The sequence below is a fragment of the Corvus moneduloides genome, chromosome 4, assembly GCF_009650955.1.
Source record: "Corvus moneduloides isolate bCorMon1 chromosome 4, bCorMon1.pri, whole genome shotgun sequence".
NCBI classification, from domain to species: domain Eukaryota; kingdom Metazoa; phylum Chordata; class Aves; order Passeriformes; family Corvidae; genus Corvus; species Corvus moneduloides.
The window spans coordinates 9,931,143-9,954,660 of NC_045479.1; the positions used below are offsets into that span (position 1 = coordinate 9,931,143).

A 23,518-nucleotide genomic window follows, 5' to 3' on the forward strand; every position below is an offset into this window, starting at 1 on the left:
GGCCTGAAAATAGTTACTTTCTGTTCTGTTACACACCTCACGAAGAAAGGAAGCTGGACTGAAATGCTTTGTTTTGGTTAAAGTGCCACCTCTGTTCCACTCTGCTCACACCTTATACTCAAAGCACAGGGGTTTCATGCTTGTGGTATTGTGACATGTAAAAAACATGATACAGGCTTTGCAAAATGCTCTGTCTTCAGGTCTGTGAATGGTGGATACTTCCTTACAAACTCCCAAAGACCCTGATGACACCATCATACATCATTAAAAACCTGACACAGCTCTTATTCCTCAACAAATTTAGTTTTATTTCTGGGGGGAAAGGAAAATGCCATCTGGGTCAGACTTGGCTCAGAGTGATGGGTGAACAGAACTGGCAACCTGAGCCTTGAACAGTTCCAGCAGTGAGAACTCAGAGAATAAAAAAGCGTGTCCTGAAATGCTTCCAGGTCAAGCAAGGTTTAAGCTGGCATGGAAATATGAGAGAGAAGTTGTACCTGTGTATGAAAGTGCTGTCTTGAAGAATAAAAGCTGAAAATGGCCAGCTGGACAGAGAACTAATATTGAACACAGTATGAAATGACTCTGTATTAATAAGTAATGAAAAGTATCTTGGATATTTAGCATGTGTTTAAAAAATTAGTTCTTCCTGAGGACTGCAAGTGCTAAAACAAATTAGCATTTCCCAGTTCATAAGCTAGGCACACGAACAGCAGACTGCTTCCAGAGCCTGGCACACGCAGAAGTTATAGTATTACAAATTCCTAACTTACCTAATGTCTTCAGTGTATTTATGTCTTGGTTGTATCAGCAGGGTAATTATCCCTGCCTTAGTAAAGGCGCTGCCTAAGGAATCCTGGCATGCGCTTCTTCAGTAATAAGCACTTCATTTTGTCAATGACTTCACTTAAAAACTCTTAGCTTTCCAAGATCTGATTATTTTTACAGAGCATGAAAATTAACAACTCTACCTCATATAAATTCTTTTATCTGCTTGGAAAAAAGTCCTGGTCCAAACTGCTGCACCATTTACATGGTCAGGCTTGGCTTCAGCTGCCAGTGGTTTGCATATTTGGCCTCGTGATATTTTTACTGCACTTTTCTTTGTCAATGCCAACTGTGAGCTGTTTTCTTTGGTCAGCTGGGTACTGCAGCCAACAAATCCCCCTTCCTCTGGTACCAGTGAGATAGGTGTCAGTCAGAGGCTTGGCACGCTCAAGACTCTGCTCCCCTACCAAAGACTCCAGAAAAATAAAAGATACAGAGACAGGCCCATAAATCATAAGAAGAAAGAAAACATTTGTATTACACTGGGAGCCCAACAGCACTGCTGAACCTCAGAATCTGGCAGCTGTTATGGTACCACAGAATTGTCAGAGCCCATAAACTTTCACACTGGACTGCAACTTGGCACGAAGTGATGCCACTTGACTGATCCACATCTTATTCCAAACTCTGTTTCTCATTCAGAGGCAGTGATGGCACACAGCACTCTCTGTTCATAGCAGATTTGGGAGGTTTGTGCCACTGCTACAGCAAACTCCATTGTTTGTAACTGTGAAGGTTTCTGAACTTGATGAGGTTATGTTCTGAAGTAAAAGTGACCTTAGGGATCACTATTCCCCAGACTTCTGATATGTAGGATTTATTCCAAACTCAGACGTGGCAGATGACTGTTTTTTCCTGCCTTTCTCTGCCAACAGACCAATTGGGCCACAGCAGTTTAAAAAATCTCTAAAAGCTGTGGGAAGCCTTGCTTTTTTTTTTTCCTTCCAGTTTTTGTCCAGAGACTGAAGATGTTTTCCTTTTTCCCTTCCTTCCTCTTTATTCTTCTCTCTATCAGATAAAGGAAAATTTTTCAAATCAAAGATAACCTTGCCCAAAGGCATCAATGTTCACAAGCCTGCACAAGGGCCCTCAGGTCCAACATGCTGTCATCAGGACTGGCATTCCACCCTGAGAGCTGGGATATGGGGAAAAATACAAATTGCTGATGCTGTTCCAAACAATATCCTAGATTCTAAGAGGTCCAACACTTCCAGCTACCTTCTACTACACTGATCCGTTTTGTCAGCTTGGCACCTCTCTGTGGTATTATCTTAAATGCACTTGAAAACAAAACTAAAGGTTCTGTTGCCCTGTGTGATTGAAGCATTCAATGTTCCAAGTGCTCCTTGCTGTTCTCTAGCAAGAAGCCAAAACCAGATCATTAAATAAGGTGTCAGCACATCTGAAGGTTGAGGTCAGAGGCAGATCTGCAAAATATCCAGCATTTACAGTGAAGGTGAAGCCATTTTGAGTGAGCAAACTGAATTCAGGTCATATCCCAGTGAGTTTTAGTTTAGGATTTTATTGTACATGGTTCACCATTACATTGATGTTTTAAATACCCCCTCTTTAATCAAGTATGTGGGGGGAAAAAGGTCTGCAGCTGAAAAAGAACAGCACTCTGCTTTTCCCAGGACATCTTACTATGGCTTTTGGTGGCCTTAGGAGGTGGAAGCAGCAGGAAATTAATATCATTGGATATCACTGGAAGTGTTAGCTGAGGTGTGGAGGTATTGAAGGAAATACCCAAAATACACAGAAAAATCTAAGGTGTTGCTGTTTGGCACAGAAGGATGTTCCCTCGAAAGCAAAGAGAGACCTAGCTGTGCTGAGAAAAACTCTGCCTCTGTGATAACTTCAACAGTCCAACCAGCTCAGGATGAAGAGAGAATCAATCCCAACATAAAAAAAGCCTGGAATGAGAGATAAGGCTTAAGGAACAACATCAGTAAAACGTTTAGAAAGAAAAATCCCCACACTGTGATGTAAATCAGAAAGTGGCAAGTGAGCAGTTAAACCATGGCTGGATGATGAGACCGTTGACCACAAGGTTTTAATTATTTGGTGCACGTAACTGAAGCCTTCAGTTCATGTCAGTGCCAGGAAGTTGGTGCAGCAATATTAACAAATGCATTAATTAAGCTTGGATAAGCTTTCATTACACTGAATAAAAATAGATTTACTATTATTCAGTAAATCCATATCACACATTTGCAGCCCTTCATGGATTTACCTTGGGACTTCCAAAAACAAGGTGTTGACTGATAGACTTTACAGCAGTAGGAAATCTGGAGGCTGGTTCAAAAAAACCCCAAAACATATTAAGCTATGAGCTTTCTAATCTGTGCACATATTTGGAGTTCAAAGATGTCTAAATAAAAATTAGACATCTTTGAATCTCTGATTAAATTCTGAATATGCCTGAAGCAAGAAACCTTGGGCAGGGATGAGATGGGACATGGTAAAAAGTGCTAATAAGTGAAAGAAAGGTGGGTGTGAGAGAGGGTAACTGATTTTTTTTTTTTTTTTTTTTTCGATTTTAATTATTTGGGTTCAGGTTCTGATTGAGCAAAAGTAGGATTTGTCTTTGTCAGTAGTGTACAATAGTCCAGTTACATGCATATGTATAAAGAGAAGAAAGCCTCTCCCACTAGAGCATCTGACTCTATGTGCTACAATCTTAAGGACTTTGCAATGGACAGAAGGCTCAAGCTGAACTTTCTATTTCCCTTCTTTTAGAGGTTTCAACACCTATTCTTAATTTTTGCAAATTAATAATAAGAGTTTCGCTAGAGGTTAGCTTACTCATTACTGTTGAGCCTGGGGCCTGAATTTTATAAACAGCTAAGCCCTTTCCTGCTAACATACAAGGTCAGCACATTTTTGTTGTGGAATATGATCTAAATGGATTAAAAAGAATAAGACTTGCCTTTATGAACCCTTTATAAACCAGCAATACATAACAATAATCTTTTCATACATTGAAATCTCAGTAGAGGTTTTGTAACACCACTGTGCACCCGTGATAATGCTTCACCGTGGCCACAAACACCCCTAACAATCCTTAATTACACATCCTCCATATCTTTCAGTACACTTTAAAATTAAATGTATTTCATTTGAAATTGCTATCTCGTGTTGAGGTTCAGAACATAACTCAGACTGTGCAAAATGAATCTTTTCTCCATTTATCAGAAGTTTTGAAACTATCGAATAAACAAAGAGTAACATATTGAACAGCTTGCCCAGAATAGTGTCTGACTCAGAAACATGCATGTGATATATGAAAGGAGTACCAGAAACTTAAATACACAACTAAAATTCTTCCTCTTAGAACTCAATGAGCATATTACTAAAAGTTAATTTCTTTTTTCCAAACAAGGAAAAGCCATGCTCTACCACTAAATGTGTGACATCAGAGCTGACCTATGTGTGAGGATGCAGCCACCCAGAGCAGGGAGGGGATGTGGCCCTTTTGTGCAAAGGTAGGAGCTTACTCTGCTTACTCTGGCTTTTCTTACATGAGAAAAAAAGAGTTTGTCTTTCATCCCAGCCAATCGTGATTGGATACTGTCATTAGGAGTAACTCCTGTCTGGAGCTCTGGAGAATGATTGACTGACAGCCAGAAAGGGAGATTTGAAGCAAGTTAACCATATGTTCAGAAGACAAAAGAGATTTATCATCTGTCTCCCCAAAGGAGGCCAAACTAAGTTTATTGAGTCTGCACAGAAAAGTCAAATAATCACAGTGACATCAAAACTGACTTAATTGGTACAAAAGACACAGACAGCTATGCTGGTTAATGACTAAATGAAGTACGATGTTACACATAAAACACTTATAAGAAACTATATCTAGTTATGTAAGCAAAAAAGGATCAGAAGCTGAAATACAGACACAAGTGTTCTAATGGCAAATCCAAATTTCTAGATTGAGAGATTTTATTTCTAAAGTCAGCTTCATATCTTGGCAGCTGAAACAATACTTCCTTGCTAAATCATGATTTTCAGCAAGCAAAAGATAACAAAGAAATACAGAGCTGACCGGGCTAATTCCATCTTCTAAGTTGAAATGAATCAAACATGACAAATGGAGCATATACAGCACAAAGAATATTGGTCAGCTAAAACCACTGGTTTATTTTTTAAAAAGTTTAGCTTTTTTAAAATTTGTCCCCCTAAACTGCACCCCCCCCAAACAAAACAAACAAAAAACAAATAAAACACCTCCCACCCTGCAACATTTATTATTAACTTATGGCATAGAAATAATTTTACTAAACAAATGAATTTCTACATTAAAAACTGGTGACTAATGATTTCCCTGCCAGGACACATGTTCTTAACTAAGAGCCCAGTGGGCACTAGTGAATAAACATCTGATACCTCTCCACTGAGGCAAGGGGGGAAAAGGAAGGCTAACAGAGCTGACAACAACATTCTCACCCACAAGAAAATGAGACCGGATAGACTTCATGTTTTGACTTCCAGGAGAGGAAGAAAAAAAAAATTACTTCCCAACACAAAGGAAAAATAAAACATACATTTATATATATATATATATATATATATATATATATATATATATATATTTAGGTATGGAAACTGCAGGTAATGAGATGTGCATTCCCACGTCCTTCAAGGGACTTATTTGTCTGACCTTGAACTGTTAGAGTTTAGCCACAAGAGACAGGAAGTCTTCTGGCCTTAATATTTTCTTTGTGGATATTTTCGTGCACATTTCAGGAAGAAACAGCGCTGCAGAAACAGATTCACCATGGCAGAAAACTTGCTGGAAGTTTTTCAGCCCTTTCTGCAGGTAGCCAACAATTCATCATGCAGTAGGTAGGGGTGCAATGAAAAACCACAATAAACCTGGAATACCAGAACTGAGCTAGAGATTTGGATCAGTGAACACCTACTCGGCAGAAAGCAAGATGCTGTTGGCTCCTACCAGAGTTTTTTCAAGTGCAGAGTGAGTTTGATTCTGTGTTACTTAAAAACAGTTTCCAGCCAAGAATTTACCAGGTGTCTGAGGATGCAATGAAAACTGTCAAAATGTAATAAAAAAACGCTGAAGAGTCAAATGTTAGGTGATGGCTAAACACAAAAAGGAGGAGCTGTTCAGCAATGGATTAGAGTGTATAACGAGAGAGTGGAGAAAACACACAGCCGACTTTTTTCTTTAAAACAGAAAAAACCTCGAGTTCAGACTGGTTTATTTCAACCATTTCTATTAGACAAACTCCTACGTGGCTTTGGAACTGGACAATCTACCTTTTTCTGGGTCATCATGACGAGAATCCTCCAGCATGTTACCTGGTAACATTTTTTAAATGAAGGAAAAGAAACAGCCTAAGAGCAGCCCTACTTAAAACTCGGATATTGCTGGGTCACCCGTGTTTGCTTCTGACACCTGAGGGTGACAGCAATGTGCTCCTGTGGATGGGTGGCTCTGCAACCCCAGGAAAAAATAAGATCTGGTAATGCTAGGAGGAAACTAAGTTCTCTCAAATCCTCAAGTTCCCCTTTACTCTTCTGTGCTCAGAGCACTAAAAATAAGGAGGTCAAACACAACTGGCATGGGCAGTTCAAATGCCATATTTAACAGACGTCATTTTTTGATAAATTGTATAATATGCTTAGAACTGAATTTCAAAACATTCATCTCAAAAGTAGATGATTGATAATTTCTAAAAAGAAAATATGGTATCCAATAAAAAGCAGAAAAAAATCCCTTTACATTTCAAAATTGTGTGCAAAAGACAGCTACAATCCCAATTAACAATACTTGTTTTGTAGTAGTGTTGTCCCACCCTCTACCTGGTTAGGGCTTCAGAAACGTCCCCTTTCCTAAGGCAGCAGGCTTTACACAAATGCCATTTCTGATATAAATCCTGTCTCAGCCTCCTCTCAAAGACCTTCAGTACAGTCTGAGAGCATCTCCTAGAGACAGAAAGTTTACATGAGATTTCTCCTAAATCCATGTTGCTATAGTAAATGCCCTAGTTTAAATCTTGCCTGTCAGGGAAATGGTGTATAAATGTACATAGTGTCTATGGTATATCAGTTCCTACCTCCTGACACAAGTTTTGTGTAAATTCTCAAACCCTCACAGTCATTGTCAAGCTTCCCTTTCCTTCCCCAGGCAGGAGAACAGGTTCCTCACAGGTCCAATTGTCCAACTTTCTGATCATCCTCATTGCTCTCAGTTAGAATCTCTTTTGCTTTTTAAACACTGTTACCCCAAACTGAACACAATGCTCCCTCCCACTGAGGTTTTGTGGGATTACTTTGTATTCCTTGAAAGTTGCATTCCTGTTTGTACATCCCAAGGTGCTATTTGCTCTCTTGAGAAAAGAAAGTGCTGCCTAATCCTCTGTGTTGGTTGTGAAATAACATCTGAACCCTTTTCTGTAAAGCTGCTGCAGTCCCCCACCCTTTGCTTATGCACTTTACCATTCCTGCATTTGAGCCTAGGGAAACTTCTTGTTAATAATTTTCTCTTTTGTTTTATTTTGCTTGACAATTTTCCTCACTTTTCAGGATAATTCCATCTTAGCTCAGCCTGCCCTACCCACAGCAACCTACTCTCAAAGGGTGATTTCCCCAGCACTTCTGCAGACCCACACAGCCAAACCCTCCTCCTCTGAGTCCCATTTCCCCAGCTCATCTACGTCACAGGAGACGGTGTCGTGTCAAAGCAGGGCTAAATCAGGAGAAGGTTCCATCTTTCCTTGTTGAAAGCAAACCACTGGCTCTTTTCCTGAAGAGTTGAGCTCTTCCCCGGGTGGCTCTGAAATAGTTTGAATTCAGAGAGCTGTTTGCCCTCACTGATGTAAAAGCCACTCACCATTGCTGCTCTTGGCACACTGGGCACCAGGAGAGAGGTCCCTGGGGCAAAGTCCTGACTCATTTTTCTGGATGCTGATTCCCATTGATTCACTGTTGCTTTTGGAATAGGACAGTTCAGCCTTGAATGAAAGTTTTTTCCAGCACTAGAACGAATTAGCACTGACAGGGAGGGACAATGGATTTGTTATCACTGACACGCATTTCTAAGTGTATTGCCCCAATTAAACTGCTGTCATACACAACACTACAGGAAAGTGGCCTGAATTTCAGGGAACTCATGTGAAGACCTGGTAGAGTTATTTCAGACCTGATGGAAATGTAATGAAAGAAATGCAATGTAATATACAGAACTGATGGCAGAAATTTGGATGAGATTCACATTGCACTTTTTACTCAGCAAAGGCCTAGAGCATACATAAGAAAATGATGGATTTATTTTTCCAGGAGATAAAATAAATAGGTAATTTATTATTCCACTGCTAGTACTAGTATTTTAAAGAGGTCACCCTCTCTCCATATATATGGTCACACAAATGAATATATACTTATCTGCTGGAAGCCTTTTCTGAAGTATTCTCAATAAAAACAAGAACCTCTAAGAATGACAAATGTTTGAGCAGTCACATACTGACATAGCATAACTGCTCTGCATTCCTTTGCCCCTTTGCAACAGAGTCAAAAAGTTTCAGAATTAAAAATCTAAGAAAGTAAAATTCAGTCACTTTTTAAAAGAAGCCGAGTGTGCTATTGCAAAGTAACTGCAACTGTGGAAATACATTTCTGAATTCCATGCTCAAATAAAACACTGAATGCCCAGGAAACACTACTATTTTTCAAATTAAAGGACTAGGGGTATGAAAGGCAAACACACAGTTCAGTAGTGCCATGATATCATGCTTACAATGAAAACTATTACTGTAGTATGAAAGCTGTAATAAAAACAGCCACCTCTAATAGCAAAACCTGAATTCTAGCTTCATTTCTAAAGCTGGAAATCTCTATCTCCATAAGCAGCACAAAGAATCCCTGGACAGAGTGTTCCTATCCAGTACTTGACCATAAAGTGTCATTTTTCAAACATCTTCCCCTTTGCTCCAGGGTTATTCCACTTTAATGACAGAGCTGTCAAATGCACTCAGCTGGCCACAAAGACCTTTCATTTTGGTGACAGCAAAGATGAAATCATAGCATATTTTTGAACCAATATGTATGGAGACACACTTTTGTTTTGTGAAACCAGATTTTTTTTTGCAAGGCAGCAAATCATAGAGTACCCCAGTCAAACTGCAGATAATTCACTGCTTGTCCAGGAGCCAGACAAAAAATACAAGTAATGTAAAAAAATCTAAGCAAGCTGAAGAAAAAGAGAGTTTAGTTATTCACAACAGCTCTCCTGAAAATCCACTGTATTAATCAGCATTTTGTGTGCCATAAATGCTAGCAGGAAACAGAGTTCAAAACTGAGGGCACTGGTATTAAAAATGAGTTTAAACTTCAAATCACCCTCATAACCAGGAACCTTCACCTTGCATAGTGCATTGTTTTAGGAAAAGTTAATTGAATGAAATTAAAAAACCCTGAACATATTTAAAATGCAAAAGTCAAGATAAATCCACTTAAGTTGTTATTTGCAAGCTCAAATCCACAGTTACAAATGTTTAAAGAGCATCAGGCTAGTGTGCGAGTTGGTAAAAGCTTGGGTGCCTATTTGAATCGGCTTGAAATGAAAATTCAATTTCTTCTCTTCAGGGAAGAAAAAGAAAAGTAACTTAAAATTTAGACAGATATAGCCGAAAAAAAATAAACCATCACTTTTCTCTCAAGACACAGGTGCCCCTTTGATCCAGCTGGCATGCTGGCTACAGTCATATATTGGTTTGTGACTTAACTGTGCCACAAATTAATTTAACATCAAATTGCTACAGTTGAGAGTTGGGTCAAATCACAATTACTTTAATTCAAAAAACCTCAATCTGACATTTTCTATACCACTAATAAACTTAATTCTCAACCATTTTGACTTAAATAGCACGTATTTGAAATGATTAATCTAGTATGAAAATAACCTTAAGTGAAGGAGCAGTCCATGGCCCTGACCTTTGGGAATTAATTTTGATTTGCATACTCAGTTTTTAAATTGCCATATTGCAGCAGAGCTTTGAAGGCAGAGCTCAGACTCTTTATTCAGACCTGTTCTCCATTCTCCCTTTTGCAAACATAGAATTCTACCAGAGAATTTAACAGCAAAATCCCAGAAAACATCACAGTTAAGTTGATTGCACCATCCTAAGTTTCTCTTTTTGTGCATTTAGAGTATGAGGCAGTCTTAATTCCCCAGTCATGTGTCTCAATGCAATGTTTTTCAAAAGAAAGACTGGCCAAGTTACATGGATATATGGGGATTGATTTTTTTTAAAGGATTTAGGACTGCTAATTGTGAAAGACTGAATTACTCCCAGCTTAGAAGAAAGAATACAGACTTTGTCTGAAGTTCTGCAATTCCAGAAGTTTGGACCAATCACAAAATGAATAAAAGAACAATTTAAAGAAATCTTGAACATCTTTCTTACAAGAGGAAGGGGAACTCCTGAAACTTCGTTCACTTCGTTTTAGCCTTAAATTCTCTGGTAGAATTCTATGTTTGCAAAAGGGAGAATGGAGAACAGGTCTGAACAAAGAGTCTGAGCTCTGCCTTCAAAGTTCTGTTGCAATATGGCAATTTTAAAACCGAGTATGCAAATCAAAATTAACTAAACTGAAATTTCATCTACACTCATTTGGAAAAGGCTGTTCTGGACACCTTTGTCCTTTTGAGCCCTTGATGTCCTGAATTCCAACTCCTGTATTTCCTTTGTTCCCTGACTCCTACCAGCTGCTCCCTACCATGACTTTCCACACCTAGGGATGTGCAAAGTAAAATCATTTTTAAGGATTAAGCACAATAAATGTCCCAGTCAACAACTCAAGAGGACTTACTTGTGCACAGATGATCTCTGATCTGTCAGGCACATTCACTCACACAGGTCATTATTTACTCCTGCAGTTCAAGCAAATGTTTCTTCTTTATTGGAGCTGGGTTTTGGAACAGGATAAGGCTAAACAATAAGAAGTGCTAGCAGAAGAAGCCAAGAAAATAGCAACTCTCTAACTATTGTAAGAATGTGCAATCTTAGTTGGAATAAAATGAAGAAAGAATGAGGGTGGTAGGGGGGGTGACCTGCACCATATGATTGCCAGCTGGGAGACAGAATCAACCCAGAACAGTCTGTTGGAAAACAGCTTCCAACAACCCTGTTGGATTGAATTTAAAGTTATTTATTTGAGGTACACTTAACCTAGGAAATGGCTGCAATATCAAGAAAGGCCTCCTTTGGGAAAATACTTTCTGTACCCCCAAACTGATGTGATTCTATTATATCAGAAGCATTTGTAAGAAGTGACACAGATGAGTAATTGCAGCAAGTGTCAAGTGTGGGTTTTGGTATGACCACTATGAACTGAATGTAATCTCATTTCACTCCTACTGCTGTGTAATATGCTCCCAGCCTTGATTAGTGCTCCCTGAGTGACCTGCTTCAGCATTCATGACATTTCTAGAATATCGATTCACTTCCGAATGTTTGAGTTAGCTTTTGCCCATTTGACTTAAAAATACCTGTATCACTTGAATGAAAATCCTTTAAATAGTTTTTCCTCCTCATGAACAGATTTAAAACATTTTCAAAAGGAAAACACACTCCTCCCCAACTCCTCCTCACTATTCTGTTTTCTCATGACTGATTTTAAGTATTCATCAATTTTTTTTTTCCCTGAAACCAGGTCCTAAAGCAGGAATGTTTTGATCTGTCAAATCAAAAGCAGGTTCTTCTTTTTTCTCTTTCTGTAGGAAGATGAGTAGGCTGTCCACCCTTTGGAAAACTCATCTTGAGCATTTTTATTGTAGATAATTATTCTGGATTGAGTCTGGCTGAAAATAAATGTATTCTTCTACATCAGAGATTAACCCAAAGGTTAATTTTATTCAAAAATTTTATTTTATTAAACTTTATTCAAAAGTCAATGACTTTCCACATTATATAAGCTCAGTACCACCATATTTTTCATATTCTAAGTAGATTAACAATAACTAAATCAACAATACAGCAATAACACAAATTGCTTCAACTTTACACTTGATTTTCCCACATCTAAAAGCAGGTAAAAAAGCAAAGACTCACTCTCAAAATACAAAAGGGAGTGTATATAAAGTGATTAAAAAGTTCTAGTCCACATATGTGTAAATCTCTGAGAGCCTCATGCATTATTCAGTAGATGAAGGAGTAGGAAGAACCTGGAAAAGGCCAGGGAAAAGTGTTATTACTGCTCTGCTTTGTAAAATTAACTATTTCAAGCTGCTTAACCTTAGCTCAGAACATTGTGTCGGATTGGTGCTCTTATAAAGAGGAATCTGCTGCAAATTAAAATCTTGTCTGCTGCTTTTGAAAATGAAAAACTTGAGAATACTTATAAAGTGGAGCCACCTTCTTTCCCCTTTTACTGATTTGAAAATGAGTCACATTTCAAATGCTTATTCCCATGTGTCATCCAGAGAAGACCACCCAAAGTTACTGCATTTTGAGCAAACTTTCAGTTCTCCAAACCTGCAGTAGCCCCCTGCCCTCCTCCCCTCCTGACCTCATCTATTTGGCTCTCAAACACAAGTGTTAAGCAGGACAAAGACCCACAAGCCCCAGCTTCTTTAAAAACACAAAAGGAAAGGGAAAAACAAGCCCCTATAATCTCAAGGTGCGTTTATTAAAACAGATTGGTAAGAAAGATAAGAATTTCCACTAAAACCAGAACATGCCCCCCTAGTCTTACCCCAAAAGTCCAGCATCACAAGCCCTGGTACAATGACAGAGGCCATAGGCTTCCACCTCAGCTGATCTCAACAGGTGGTGTAACTCTGATAGTGACATTTTCAATTAACATTGATCATCAGGTGACAAGGGAATTCAATTTTAAATAATAATTAAATAATGTAATAATTAAATGCTAATGCTTAAGCACTTGCAAAACTGCAGTCACTTCTTATTCCTGGAGTACTGCTCATCTAGAAATATGTACATGACAACCAGCTGATTAAGAAGGGTTAGGCTTTGTAAAAAAATAAAACAACCCCAAACTAAGTAAAACATCACATTCCATTATATTGTGGGTTTGTTTCCAATAAATGCCTACATTGTATTCCCAAACCTGCTCAGACCAAATAAAAGATTTGTTTATATTTTCTGCTTTCCCACTAGGACATACACTGAACTGCCAGTAAATTCATCAAAAGCCATTTCCTCTCTTTGTTGAGTTTTCTCCTCGACTCAGGTTTTCCCATTTGCTTGCATTCTGGGGTAGAAGTTGAAAACAAACTTGGTGCTTGAGAACTGTTGCACACAGAAAACCCCTTAAAACATAGAAAGAAGCACTGGTAGATAATTCCTGAATTAAATGTTAATTGATTTGTCTAATAATATTCTGCTTCCATCTAATACATTTGTCATGTTTATACCAGCCTTCTAGTCCTAAACACCATTCCTGCTAAACTAAGAAACAAAGCTGTGGGCATTTTGTTCCTTTAAAGATTTAGCAGATGGCAATTTAAAAGGTTTTTGATCTGGTACATTCTGTTGCCCTGATGTGGGATTATTAAAGTTGTTTGTTCCCTCCTGTGCCTGTTGCTTGTGTCTTACACAATACAGAAGAAAGCAGCGTATCCCTCCTGACACCTTTCCACGTCATTCACAGAAATCTGATTGAAATTACACCTGCTACAAAGGATAAATGATGATGGCAACAGGTATTATACTTTCCTCATGAGATAATTTTTGAATTTATGGGTATGTGGGACAGGGGTACCCTCACTTGCAGCTAAACCATTCCTTCCTACCCTGGCTGTGGCTCACACAGAAAACTGCACAAAATGGGGAAAATTTCAGAAAACAGCTCCATTAGCAACATCAAACATTTTCACCCAGTTAATAATTACATTACTACATATAATGCACTTACATAATTAATAACTTGGGTTATTAAATCTATCTCTGTATAACACATTTAGTCAAGACTGGTATGAGTGTCATAAGCCACTCTCCCCTGATATGTTTCATGTGCTGGTTCCCACACACACCTTCACTGTTGATAGTTCCTGCTGTGAGCATAACTAGTTTATCTGTTGCCTAAATATTTTCAGTTTTTATCAATCTAATCCAAAATATGCCTGGTACTGAGTGGGGGGGAAGACAGAGTGTGTGTTTATATATATATATAACATATATATATACATTTGTTGCAACATTTAATTTATGAATCATAAGTGATGACTCACAAAAATTGAGCATTGACTATAAACTATTATCACCAACAAAAATGATAATATAACCTGAGTGCTTAAAATAAAACCAGGTGTATTTCAATCATTGCCTACAGAGAGTATCACCACTCATTTAGACTGGACTACTGGAAGGTGACTTAGTAACAATTACTGATGAAAATTCAATGCAAAAAATCATAAACCTAAATATTATCAAATATCTATCTGCTGGTCCTATTGTCAATTCATTTGTTCTTGAAAATAAAATTGGATTCATGTGACCAAACTTCTGTGGGTGCCTCCACTGGCCAGGAGCTGTGGCCAGTCCAATTTGTTACCTTTTTCAAGCCCCGTCACTTTGCTGGCCAGAGAAAACAGCCTGAGATACTGCTTTGAAAAATGGAGAAGTGTGTTGGATGCTCATACTTTCAGAGAGGACACTTTCCCACTTCAGCCTTTCCTTCCCAGTTCCCTTGTGGAGGCCTGAAGAGGGTTTAGCTCCTGTGCCATCCCTTGCCATCTGACAATCTCCCCGTCTCGTGGCAGTCCTGTGCTTAGGGGACCCTCTGCAGCTCTGCCTGTGAGAGAAGGGGCCCTTTGACCCTGTGGGACAGAGGTGGATTTGCAGGTCTTGGTCTTCAGGGACTTTAAACTCATCTCCACAGCTGGTTTACTCTGGAACCAGCTCTACTGGGAAAAAAAAAGTTGTCTCTGAAGTGCAGGGCGTGATTGATGGCTCTCAGATTCAGCTTCTTGCCCCACGCTCCTCTCCCTCCCCTCACACCACAGCACTCTCTGTAGGTGATTTTAAAACACTCCAGGAGCTGCATTTTTTTTTTTCAGTCACAGGAAAAGGTGCTGGCCAAAACGTTTGTATCATTCCTGCCTTACTGTCCTGGGTTGCAGTGTATTCTATCACCATCCTCGTGAGGTGTTGAAATCAGGTGGGGCAGTGTTTCCTTGCCTCCTCCCCCCAGACTATCTTGCTGTTAATGGCCCATCATTGTCCTGCCGCCTGACTCAGAGATAACTCCCTCCGGACTATCTTCTGTTAATGAGCCTAATCAACACTTGGCCTTGGCAGACCCTTTTTTCTACAGGATCACTGCTTCAGAGGACTGCAGCCACCACCCTGCCTAACAGGGACTCAGGTTGTATCTTGACTCTGTCAGTTTGAACCAGTGTTTTCTTTGAGTTTTTTTCTTTCCTTTTCTTTAACTTCTCCCTTAAATTGTTATTCTGACTTGGTGCCTCCCACTGGTTTGTTTTCAAACTAGTACACTCACAAATTCTGTATTTAACTTCCAGGTGGGAGAAGAGGAGCTTTGCTGATTCACATCCAAACAGAATTATCCAAGGAACTTTTCACACTTCTGAAAAACCACTTTCCAGCTCCTCAGAAATGCCAAGCAATTGCCTAACAATGTAACGCCAGGAATGCCATATCAAATCTGTGGCCTTGCAGACTTAATAAAAGCTCTTTTAAATGGACAGCACTATTCATTCATAAAACCTACTGAAAATACAGAGAACTTAAAAACCACTGAACAGCATTTTCCACACTCGTTTATCCTGAATCACTTCCATTGTTTTTTCCCAAGAAGGTCACACACTACCATGACCCCAGAATTCAGTGTAAAACTGACATTTTAATATAGGCTGAATGGGATAAATTAACTATACATGAAATGTAATGGACTGAAAGTACTCCAAAGAGGACAACGCTTGAATTATTTAACAACTTATTAGACAGTGTTTTAACATTTTCAGGCTGCTGTAGATAATGCCTTATCAAGTAATGATGTATCTTTGTAGAACTCTGCATTTCCCTATTACTGTCTCTATAAAAGCAAATTACAACAGTACTCATTTGGCAGCTGATTTGTAGATTATCCATTTAGGTTAGATCGGAGAGGTAAAAACTACTTTAATGAGAGAAACTGAAACCTGAAATCAAGGGGGTTTTTAAATACTGTCATAAATTTTAAAGTGATAGTAACAGATAACCATGACACTTCAAGCTGATAGCATATTTTCACTTTTTTGGTGAAAGAACCGGTGTTTGGCAAGTTTGGTTGTGATGAGATTAGAGAATTTGCTGCTCTAATTTAAACAATGTATTTTACCAAAAAGCAACTGTAAGCGGGGCTCCCATGGAAATGTATTCTTCCACATGGAAGCTCAGAACCCTCACACTTCTTTTTAAAGGACATATTTACTATCACTGCGAAATATATAGCACATCCTCAATGTGTGCTTACTGTCTCAGAATTCATCAAAAATGGTGATATTGTTTTGTTTTGAAGTTTATACTATGGTTTTCAAAGCACAGACACCTGCAACTTTCTGAAAACAAGACTGTTATGATGTACCTCAAGTTAAAATCTTATAATTAAAGCAACCAAAATATTTAAATGATTCCATCTGTCTTGCCTTAAAACAAACAAAAAGTTTGGTTTCCTTACTCTAAATGTAAGTCACTTGATTTATCATAAATTGGTGAGTCCAACCCTCCAACCACACACATTGCATCAAAAACAATGTAATAGAATTAGCTATTACAGGAGATCTCAATAACTATTTCAAGCTCCACTTCGTTTCTGAACTATTTTCTATAACTGCACATTTGTTCTTACGTCTATTACCCTGAAGTAGACAGGGGAAAGAGGGAGGAAAGAGATCATCTCAGAAGAAAAACTTCGAGTTTCCTGGTGATTTTCAACTTCCTCCTCAAGTAGCTGATTCAAAAATTGGAAGAGCTGTTTTGCTATGTAAGAGCCCAAGTGTACAACCCTGAGCCAGAAATGGATCAGAAAAATAAATCCTTTATTATATACTAATATTTTACTTGGTTCTTTCTGGATTTTTTTCCTGTAAATTAGTGAAAAGTTTTCTCTTGATATCTCAAAGCTGGTGAGTTACATAAAGAGAACATTTCCACATTTGTTGGAAAGTGACTTCCAAGTTAAACTAGTAAATTAAAAAGCTAGCTCAGCCTTTCTCATTCAGGAACTGCAGGGTATCGCCTGAGTGGGGAGTGAAACATCAATCATTACTTACACTTATGAAGGAATGCCAAGCTTAGCACAGAGGAATCTCTTCAGCCCTTCAATTTATTTAGATTTTTGCAGTAAAATGGTCAAGCTTTCCTGAATTCACTCACAGAGAAGTAGTAGTAAGCTGAATGTGAGAATGCCTGCAAAGGGAACTCACGCAAGCTTAGCTTATCCTGAGGTCAGAATTAGCAGACTCTGAAATTTGGTAGAAATTACAAGTACAACTCAGTAGAGGTGATTTGTACCTTGAAGCACAAAAAAAAAAAAAAAAGAAAGGCAGAGTTTGGAAATGAATTCTCTGTGTTTCAACCAGAATATTAATCCTATCATTACTTAACATCACTGTAATTAACTCCATATGCAGGCACTACCCAGGAAAGATCCTTGGGGAGCAGGGGAAAAAGAAACATTCAGTGCAGTGGCACCTCATCTTTGGAGGAGATAGCTGAGTGTTATTGCAAAATAAACAATATTAATTGCTGCTATGCAAAAAACTGTGCAGTTTACCTCTGAAAATATGAGCAGTGCTCTTAAAGGTTATCTTTTACGCTCAACTAGATGTCACAAGTCTTTCTAGCCTTTAGAACTGAACTTTTAGCAAGCTGATCTGCAGTCACAGAACACTTGCAATATAAGAGAAAAGTTGCACTTCCTCTTGAACACTGATTTCTACAAACCCTGAGCTTCCATTTCTGCACAATTTACAAATCAGCCTCTGAACAAATCAACCACACCAACCTAAGGAAGAATACTCTGAGGTTTATTTTATGTTCCAATACACATTTTAGGCTTTCCTAATCACAGATCTGACAGTCTGATTACCAAAACCAGTGTGAGCACACAAGGGATGCACTCTTTGTGCAAACACTGCACACCAATCCACCCCCAACAAAACACCACCTCCCATCCACTTTCATAGGGATCAGCCAACTGCATGGTTAAACTTTTCTCTAATTTCCTCACAAGTCACCATATTCCTCCCCAAATCAACAGCCAGGTTCCTGAGATACAATATAAAACAGACTTCTTTTTCCCCGTTAAATTGTCTTTGTTTTCCTCATGATTTCCATTTGCTTTAAACCACAATGATCTCCTGTAGTGGTCCAGTCCCAGTTTTAATTTTTACTCACAACCTGTGGAGAATAAAATACACCACTGTAAGCATCCCTCCTTCTTAGCCAGCACTCATATAGAAGACAGATAATAAAATCTTTATAAAGAGTATTCTTTTCCATAGCAACACATGACAACAATACCCTGGATGTTTATCCACACAGTTACACCTTTTTGATTGTTGAACCAGGACTAGGAGGCAGGGCTTTGACAGCTGTTTTTTTGCTACTTCTCAAAACTAGTATTAGACTAAAAGTTCCAGGTGTAGTGCTGATGGAATCTATTATAAACATTGTATACAGATTTGTATACAGATGGTTTAACTTGGAGAAAGCCAGGAGAACTGGAGCAAAACAAGTTTTGCATCCATGAGACACCACTTATCATTCAGTTGTCATTTGCTGTGTAAAAATAGAGTGACAAACACTGCTGGGGACACAGAGTGTGTGATTAGCACAGACAGGTCCTTCCCAGACTTCACCACTGCTAAAATAAAATAGTATGCCACAAGTAACGTTTTTGAGGGAGCACAAACTTTTACACCAATGTTGTGCATCTGACTCAGTGTTCTAAGCAGCATCACTGTCTTGAAAAATGCTGAGGAAACATTTCCTTGGGCTCTCCTTCAGCATTATAAATGTTCAGCTAAACTTCAGGCCACAAATAGGTTAAACTGAAAATTCAATCACTTCCAGTGATGAAGATGTTAGGAAAAGTATTCTACATCCCACTACAGTATATTTACCTTAGCAAGTAGGGCAGTAAAAAAAGGATTAACTTTGTAAAGAGATTTTCTGCAGGGGAACTGACAGGTATTACGGGCATGTTGGGGTTTTACCTCTGGCTAGATCTAGTCCAGATTTGTGGGCTAAAGGATGCTAGGATGCATATTCCTGTTTAACTTCAGGAAACAAATCCTGAATGCATGCTCAGAAAGTGCTGTAATGATGTCATATTTTTAAAGAATTATCATGCTTAAGCACCTACTCACTAGTAGCTGATTCCTTAATCTGGTTACAGAGATCCCATCTGTGTCCACTGATTGTGTTATTGTCCTAAGATGTGCAGGAAATTACAGCTAAGGCAGTGGCCAATTATCTTTAAATTCACTCACTCTGTGGGACAGGTAAGCAAAGCTGCAATGAGGGAGTGAAATACCAGATAGAAATAATATTCTTCCTCCTAGACTTTCATGTGTCCCTGAAATGGCAGGAAAATGCACCACAGATTCTCAAAAGCCCTCATGCTTTCTGATGAGGGCTGGCAACCCATTGCTCCAACTAAGGTCAGTAGCAGAAGCAAGCCAAGGATCCAGTCTGCTTCCCAGGTAGGAACATCATGGCCAGAGTACAAACCTTTCTGCAACAGGAAATAAAGGATTGCATTTAACCTGTTAGACTATACTGCACCTGGGAGCAAGCAGAAATTTGGCAAGGAAGGATAAAAAAGCCTAGTAAAAAGCTGCATGTAAAAAACAGGAATCTGTTCCATAATAAGCAATAGTGATCGTTAAATTAGCCCAGGCAAACTTCTTAATTGTTTGATGAACTGAGAATAAAATCTATCATTTTCATGAAGTGAGTTCTCACCAGATAGAAATGGTGGAGAACAGCTAACTTCTGACCAAGGAGCGAGACAAAGTCAGTGACAATTGAAATATCAAGATGAATGTGCCAGCTGACTTGGTTTAGTTATCATCCCAACTGACAAGGACAGCGAGGGGGGAAAAATCCTCCTCATCATAATCCAGTCTTTATTGAAACAGCCAATCTCAGCATGCCATTGTCCCCAGCCTCATGATATTCATTCCCCACAAAAGGACCATGAAATTACAGAAAGGGGTTTGCAGCTCTTCAGGAGCAGGTAGCAGAAAAGATAAACCTACAAGCCTTTTATCTGCAAAAGCTTCTATTTTAATCTGGTCCAGGTCACAAGAGAGTGGTTTCAATCAAATGTTCTTTACCAATGAGGTGCCACACAGCTCAACTGAAACAGCAAAGACAAAAAACTAAAACTTTTTCTTTGGAATAACAAAAATGTGTTTATCAAGTTATCTGGGGAAACTCACATAATGCTATTTGTTTTTGTATCCCACGCTGATATTCTGATATTTTCAGATCCAGAGATACTTTCAGTGCCTGCTGATTTAACAGTGAAGGTGTGCTGTGTAGGCACTGTGTACCTCCTGTAACCCCTACTTCTATTTCAGAAGCTTAGGTAATTTTTTTTTTAAATTTCCATCAATTTTTCCTTGCTTGCTGTCATTTACTGAAAACTGCTGATAGAAGTAAGAATCTCTCTGACCAGTTTATCAGAAGTTTATTTAATGGTGGAAAGAGTGATACCAGGAGACACTTTTCCAAAAAAATTCTGTAAAATTCTGTCATAAATAAATTAATATTTTAATCAACAAATGGAGTCTAACAGCAAAAGAAGCTCCTTTTTTTCTGTATTCTGACTCTGAACCAAAACAAATAGTAATGTAATAATGCTACATCAAACACTGTAATGAATTTACACTGGTGAAGTCTTGGCTGTCTGATGACAGCACTCCCCCAGTGAATAAGTGCACAGTGCATTGTCCCCTCTAGAGCTCAACTTCAAAGCCCTGGAAAATCTCCTTTGAGTTTTGAACCTTCCAGATCAAAGCCTTGGAGTTCATTTATACTTTTAGGCTCAGATGAAGGCAGGCAGTAAGACAGCCGTGATTTAGAGGATAAATCACTTCAGAACAATGTCTATGAGCATTCTCTATGGCATTACACTTGAAATTAGGTTTAGAAAGTGATACCACACAGACACAAATGCAGTTTTAGGAAAACTGAGGCAAAAAACCCCATTCTTTTTTAACTTCCCCAGTGGCACTTACCTTTTGATTTTGCAAGTTTGTTTACAAAATAATCCCCCACATAGGTCTTGATGGCTCACATCCATGAGAATTTATACATAGCTGGGATTTAACCTATCTGTTCACTGCATTAGAGAAAAATAAAGACTTCAGTGTCTAAAAAAATCCCACACAGATATCTGAAAAAATAAGCCTCCCCTCATCAGACAAACAAACACTCTCTGGACCAAGCCTGTGGTTTGATCTGCATGCAAGCTACATCAAAGCCTGCCTCGTCCAACCCTGCTGCATATGAATCGTTGAAAAGGACAAAAACAACCCCTACAGCAACCCTGCTCACACTGAACAATGAAATAATGAGTTTAGATACATTATCCATATTTTTTCCAATATTTATAGACTCCTTGGGTGTGCTTAAACATAGGAAAGCGATAATCAGCCCAGCACAGTATCCAGGCTCCAAAGCACTCCCATGGCTGATGAAAGGGAGTGGTTTAAGGCCTTGGCTACTTCTCTTGACCAATTGTATAAAAGATTGAAGCCCAGGGCAGCTTGGGCCATGGAAGATCCCCTGGAAGAGGCTCAGTATTGGGAAGTCTGAGCAGAGCTGAGCAGCGCAGCCACAGCACATCTTCCACTGCTGCCCCTCTGCTCTTGCAGTGCTCGAGGTCCCTGTGCACCTTCAGAAGGCAAACTATGCAGGGACTTGCCTGATTCTTGAGACACCATTTCTTTTTCACACCTAGAAGTGCTTTTGAATAGTGTGCCCTAATAGGCACTGAGCTATGGGGAGGAGCAAATCTCCAGTCTGAAGAGTGGACTGGGACTTCATTTTGTAGAAGACACATCATCTATTTTAAAGGCCTACTTTTAAAAAAATGCTTACTTCTAAATGTAAACAGATTTACAAAACGAGTGAAAAAGAATTTTACTTCTCTAGGTCCTCCTTTAGATCGTTTGTAAACCATCTGCACAGAGCTGAAAAATTTCAAATGGAAACTTTTAAGATCTCAACAACCAACAGTCACAAGGTTTTCTGAGTTTGGATAAGAGTTTGGCTTGGAGTCATGTACAAGCAATTGCTCAGGGTGTATTTGGGAAAAGACTCTGGGAGAGCCTAGAGGGAACTCTGAAGAGATAACCCAACAAATACAATTGAGCCCCGACATTTTACATAGCGGTTTTAACTAATAAAACTTCTAGCCTATAAAATTATTTAATTATGTTCAAGCATTATATTCAATTAATACCTTTTTGTTTCTTCTTATTGTCAGTGAGGTCAAATACAACCAACTGATTTGCACCTTCAAGCAGTAAGGGTAAAATGCTCAGCTTGTTTGTACAAGTTCTGACCAGCTGCTCAATATAGAGAAATGCTGCTGTATTCAGAAAAAAACCCCAAAACATGATTTGCTTCCTGCCAAATATAAACAAGACCTGAAAGGAGCCAAGGGACAGCTGACTGGAAAAACATTCATTTCCTTACTGGTCCCCTATTAAGCATTGCAAGCTGTTGGACAAAAACAGTGCACACCATTTGCCTCCATGTAAACAAGACAGGGACTTACACAGATGTCACCTTTTGATGTGACCAACAGAAACCCTGGAAACTGCTGATGCTGCTGAACTGGAAAGTTTGGGGCAATTTTTGCCCTACATTTGAATTGTATGAGTTACCCTAAGCAAAGAACCTATCCTTCCCCTTAGGAAGCTGTCTTGGGAAGTCTCTTAGTCCCAACTGCAGTAGTGCATTTACTCCATAGGAATGAACTCCTTCCCTGCCTTCAACCTGTAAAAATACATATCCTGCCATAGAGTGGGATTTTAGGAATGTTGACTGAATGCACACAAAGTGAAGCAGAGTTAGGCCATCCTTAACTCACAGGTATCAATCCAAGTCCTACTAACAGCTGATGTTAAATATTGGGGCAAGACACTAGTTTTTTTGAGGAAATCAACCAATGCCAATCTATGGTAAGTGGTCTCTTGTCCCACCTGTTCTCTAATTAAGCATGAACACTTTGAGCAGAGTCCACTTGGCTTATCAGTCTTTGTATGGCTCTGACTTTATCTGGGGGTTTTCTTTTTTTCTTGCTTTTTGAAGTTTATGTTTTGGATGCAGGAATTCTGCCAGGATGCAGAAGGATTTATAGAGCAAATGCAGCGCAACAGGCAAGACAACCACTAGCTGTGGATAGCTTGGGTAGCCACTGGAAAATGACTTTTACATGTTCCTGCTTCACTCTCCAAGGACTCCCATTTGCAGAACACACTGGAGCCAAGCAGCCAGGAGATTACAGACACACAGGTGACAAGCTCTGAGTAACACTAAATATTTCAACTTTCAGCTAAATCATCTGGATCTGTGGCTTGGCTAAGTGAAGACAGAGTCAGTAACACAGAGATGGGGACTCCAAGAAGTAGCACTGACCCAGGAACATCTAAAAATTAAACAATTCTCAACAAAGCAAACAC

The 23,518-nt window shown here is 39.0% G+C and overlaps 1 protein-coding gene and 1 long non-coding RNA gene across 4 annotated transcripts in view; one reads left to right on the forward strand and one right to left on the reverse strand.

Annotated features, from left to right (window-relative positions):
* The window catches only part of LOC116443092 (potassium voltage-gated channel subfamily KQT member 1-like), a 429,428-nt gene that overhangs the window by 275,737 nt on the left and 130,173 nt on the right, over positions 1-23,518 (reverse strand). The window lies entirely within an intron of this gene.
* LOC116443095 lies at positions 15,143-16,868 on the forward strand. The gene is made up of 2 exons (XR_004239748.1): positions 15,143-15,177; positions 15,335-16,868. It is a non-coding gene; the product is annotated as an uncharacterized LOC116443095 (long non-coding RNA).